This window comes from Trichechus manatus, unplaced genomic scaffold (genome assembly GCF_000243295.1).
Source record: "Trichechus manatus latirostris isolate Lorelei unplaced genomic scaffold, TriManLat1.0 scaffold00134, whole genome shotgun sequence".
In the NCBI taxonomy this organism is placed as follows: domain Eukaryota; kingdom Metazoa; phylum Chordata; class Mammalia; order Sirenia; family Trichechidae; genus Trichechus; species Trichechus manatus.
This window is the reverse complement of record NW_004444070.1, coordinates 7,871,791-7,876,878: the sequence shown is the minus strand read 5'-3', so window position 1 is coordinate 7,876,878 and position 5,088 is coordinate 7,871,791. Positions and strand designations below refer to the sequence as shown.

The 5,088-nt window shown below is 41.0% G+C and overlaps 1 long non-coding RNA gene and 1 pseudogene across 1 annotated transcript; both read right to left on the bottom strand.

Annotated features, from left to right (window-relative positions):
• LOC101360608 (ornithine decarboxylase antizyme 1 pseudogene) overlaps positions 1–1,604 on the bottom strand; it is a 14,461-nt pseudogene extending 12,857 nt beyond the window's left edge.
• Positions 1,605–2,804: 1,200 nt separating this feature from the next.
• Positions 2,805–3,324, bottom strand: LOC111822154 (uncharacterized). The gene is made up of 2 exons (XR_002825421.1): positions 3,158–3,324; positions 2,805–2,920 (listed from the first exon to the last, which is right to left on the bottom strand). It is a non-coding gene; the product is annotated as an uncharacterized LOC111822154 (long non-coding RNA).
• Between the last annotated feature and the right edge of the window lie 1,764 nt (positions 3,325–5,088).

Below are 5,088 nucleotides of genomic sequence, written 5' to 3'. Positions count from 1 at the left end.
CGAAGTGGGCTACAAGGTCATCAAGAACGAGTCGAGCATTCCCACAAGAAAGCAGAAAGCAGCTTACACTTGTGGAAGCGGCAGTGCTGCCCTAAAACAGCAAAAATGGTCTCTCTGGTTCATGATAGTGCTTGCAAAGACTGAGAAAGCATTGTGTTAGATGTAAGCATTAACAACTGTTTACATCGCGTTTACACTGTATTAGGTATTACAGGTAATCTAGAGATGATTTAAAGTACACAGGAGGATGTGCATACTACGTCATTTTATATAAAGGACTTCAGCAACCGCAGATTTTGCTATCTGCGGAGGTGGGTGGGGGTGTTCCTGGAACCAAAATGCCAAGGATACCAAGGAACAACTACGATTAAAAACCTTTCTTTCTATTCTTTGCTCTTTACAAATTCTTCAATGATTTCATCATAATTAAGCTGCCGAACAATATCTACTTCCATACATAATAAGGATAATGAATCGGGTCTTTCTTGAATCACTGTTGCATGCTGAGGGTTTCTGAGTCTCTTTAGGGACGAAAATGAGCGTTCTGTTGTACAGTTTGTGATCATTAAAGTTAGGAATATTCGTAAAGCAATTTCAACATTGGGAAATACGCATTGTATTTTATCTTCTATTATGGACTCATACATGCCTACATACGTAAAATTTGTCTTTCCTGAATCTGTGAACTTAGTTCTCATGTAAGAATGAAATTGTCGCACTTCTCCATAAAGGTTTGTATTTAAGTCATCGGGATACGCCTGCACTAACTTCCTGGACGCCTTCATGCACTCTTCATCGGGTATATCCACACTGTTTAAGAAGGAAAATCGATCTGAGAGAACTTCGTATACTCCTGCCCTTCTTTTCATGCAAGACTCAAGTGTGTCAATGATGGTGTGGTATGTAGTTACCCGAAATTGATCTCTGGCACTCAGTGATTCTTCTGGAGCACTTCCATCATCTACTTGTTTCTTTCTAATGCTTCTGCGACTGTGAACTGCCTGATAATCCGTATTTGGCAGTATTTGTTTTGTTGTGTTTTCAAATTTTTCAAAATATTCTCGTAAATTATGTAAATACCCTGTTAATGACTGGTAGAGATCTGTGCATGTCTTTAAATTTGCTTCTGAATCTTGGAGAGCTTGACTCGTCCAATGAAAATGCTGCAATATATCATTCCACATAACCAACATAAATACATACTCTAGTGTTTGCATTTTGTTGGCAATGTTTTCTGCCTCTCTTTTGGTATCTCCCTTCTGTGTCTGGTCTTCAGCAATATTCTCTAAGGCATCCAGAATCTGTGTGTATGATTCCAGGATTGCACTCGTTGCTACAGCATGCGCTTCCCAATGTGTATTAGACAGACATTTTAATACTCGATCACTGCCTAAATATGTTTTAAGAACTGCCCATCTGTGAGTAGAGGTGGCAAAAAATGTGTAGAGTAACTGAACAGTAGAAAAAAAATCAACTGCTTCTGGACAGCAATCTACCGCACTACGTCCTATAAGATTAAGCGAATGTGAAGCACATGGTATGAAAATGGCATATTCATTACGTTCTGAAATTTTCTGTTGCATGCCTTTGTAACGCCCTGCCATATTGGCAGCACTGTCATAGGACTGGCCTCTGCACTTAGAAAAATCAATTTTGCAAACTTCACATAAATAGTGAAGTACTTGATCTGCAATTTCTTCACCGGTATGACTTCTTAAGCTAGTAAATGTGATAAATCGTTCGACAGGTTTTCCATCTGTTGGAGATACGTATCTTAAAACAATACTTAGTTGATCAGTATGAGAAACATCAGGAGTGGAATCTACAGACAAACTGAAATATCGAGCTATACTTATTTCACTGAAGATAGCTGATCGAACTTTATCACTTATTAGATTTATTAACTCTTCACACATTGTTTTAGATATATACGACGGGTTGCCCTTTTCTGTGTTACCATATTTGGAGATGTGACCTGCTAAAAATGGATCAAACTGAGCAACAAGTTCAAGTAAACCCAAAAAATTTCCATTTTGTGGGGACCCAAAGACTTCATTTCTTCCTCGAAAAGATAGTCCCCGTTCAGCGATTGTGGTGATGACAGCAACAACACGTTGCAAGATGGCTTTCCAGTACTGACGTTCTTCATTAACTTGTGATTCCAGTTCATGAGTTAAGCCAAAACCATGTCTTCGGTTTAAATATGACAACATACAATCTCTGTGAACTGAACTGTTCTCATGTTTATGGATCATATTTGAGTTGCTCCAATCGCTAAATCCATCCGTAGCAAATCGAGAATTAAACGATTTAGGACTGAATAATTTGCAAACAAAACAATATACAGAGCCAACTGATGGAGAATACAGCAGCCACTCCCTCTTATAATTTTCACCATTAGCTTTGCACCCTAGGAATATATTCTGGCTACAGAACCTTGTTTGTTTACCACCCAGGAATTTTCGACACGAATTTTCAAATGGTCCACTGTGATGCTGACAATCACTTGGCCCTCTCTCGATCCAATAATTTATATCATTAGAAGAAAAATTATTCCACAAAGCAGGATCTGTATTTCTATTATTTAAGGGGTCTGCAGATGTGATCATTTCAGATTCTAAAATAGTTTCACTTTCTACACCACTGTTTATTTTTTTACTACAGCAAGGAATGGATGCGGCATTTGGAACAAAGTCTGTTACGATCGTACTGCTATTAGTAATTTCAGCACTAGTATTACTACAAAGATTTGCACCCATTAAACTCCAGTGTTCAATGGAGGAAGTCTCTTCTGATTCATTAAATTTTAAAGAGGAAGTTAATTTCGGAATTGTCTTTAGGGACTCACAGATCCTTTTCTTTTTATCTTCTGTGAGCTTTCGTTTTTGTGCTCCACTTAGTTGTTGCCGTTCCATTTTACCTGGATATAGAATTATGTCACTTTTTAAATTTGGTTCTACCGTAGCAAATAAATCTGAATAACTGAAAATACAGAAAATTTACAAAACAAGTAAAATTTATAAAATAAAACTTACATTTGAATTTAGACATTAACACACAAGTTTGAATTTGAAAATTAGTAAGTAAAAAAAAACTGATTTGGAACACATAATTTTTGTTCTTCAGGTCTGAGACAGTCAAAAGAAATAGTACTTACAAGGCAGTCAGAAATAATTTCACTCGTTTGTCATACGATGTTTGTCGGCGGGCTCTTTGCAGATCTCCACAAGTGTTTCTCGTCTTGAACTTAAAAAATTACACACTCACTTTCTGTCCTTTGATGCTGCGTCTTCACAGTTCACTGGACTACTGCTGATATCCAATGTGGGTGAGAGTGATTGCAAAGAGCATGATACAAATACAAGGGTATGTTCAATCTGAAGATGCATTTTGGTTCGCTTTGCACAGGACAGGACCAAATACATCACGACTCACATGATTATAGCGCCACCGGCACGTTCTTAGCGGGTTAACGAGAGGAAACTGAACCTGAGGGTTATACCCGACCGGTTCGAAATAAAAAGGAAATTATTATTGTTATCGTAGACAAAATTTATAAAATGGTATCAATATCATTTAGTGAAAATGTCACTTCGAGGACTAAGGTGTGCCTGACCCAAGCCATGGTATTTTCAATCGCCTCATACGTATACAGAAGCTGGACAATGAATAAGGAAGACCAAAGAATTGATGCCTTTGAATTATGGTGCTGGCGAAGACTACTGAATATACCATGGACGAACAAATCTACCTTGGAAGAAATACAGCCAGAACACTCCTTAGAAGCAAGGATGGTGAGACTCTGTCTCACACACTTTGCACATGTTATCAGGAGGGACGAGTCCCCGGAGAAGGATCATGCCTGGTAGAGGGTCAGCAAGAAAGAGGAAAACCCTCAACGAGATGCAATGACACAGTGGCTCCAACAATGGGCTGAAGCGCAACGACTGTGAGGATGACACAGGACCGGGCAGTGTTTCGTTCTGTGGTACATAGTGTCGTTATGAGTCAGAAGCAACTCCACAGCACCTAACAACACAAAATGTACAAAACAGTATCAATTTCATTTAGTGTCCTGCCAGTTCCCTTCCATTGCGGCACTCACTTTTCCTTGTGTCCTGTCTGCTTGGCATCTACGGGTCTTTGCTTTGGACAAGTTCATGCACTAGGCACGTGCTTACCTTGCTTATCGGGTAACCTGTCCCTTCCCATGCCCTGAGGAAGACACCTCTGATCTGTTCTGTCCCCACACCTCACGTCTGCTTCCCCATCCAACTTCCCTGAAGCCTCCAGTTTTGCCTGTGCTTTAGAGTCACAATGCCTATCTCCTGCTCACTCTGTAATTTGGGAAGTGACTTCACCAGAACCTTCTATGCAACAGGGGAATGGCTGGGTGTCTGCCTCTCATCAGGACCCTGGGAGGATCCATCTAATACTTCAACACGGCAAGAGTTCCATGAGTATGCACTACTGTTTAACAACTGCCACGCCTAAGTTCTGTAGACATACGCGATGTCCAAGGAGCCCTGGTGGCAATCGTTAAGCACTCACCTGCAAACTGAAAGCCTGGCAGTTCAAACCTGCCTAGCAGCTCCATGGGAGAAAAGGCCCAGTGATATGCTCCCATAAAGATCAGAGCCTAGGAAGCCACGTGGGGCAGTTTTACTCTGTCCCATCGGGTCACTACGGGTCAGAATCGACTCAATGGCACCAAACAACAAAAACACACTGCCCCCGAAGGCAGCCACTATTTACATAAAAAACGTTAGCTCCCAGTCGCATGCGCCACCCGTGGCCAGGGGCTACCGGATTAGACACTGCAAAAGAGAGCACATTTGCAGAAAGTTTCCACTGGACGATGTTCGTTTAGAATCCGTTAACGTGACCAATAACAAATGCCATCCAGCTAATTCCAAATCATGGTGACCCCATGTGTGTCAAGAGTAGAACCGCGGACCACAGTTTTCAGTGGCTGACTTTGCAGAAGTAGACTGCGAGGCCTTTCACCCAAGGCCTCTGGGTGGACCTGAACGGCAAACCTTTCAGTTAACAGCCAGAGCTGTTAGCACCACCCAGGTACTTCTAGAA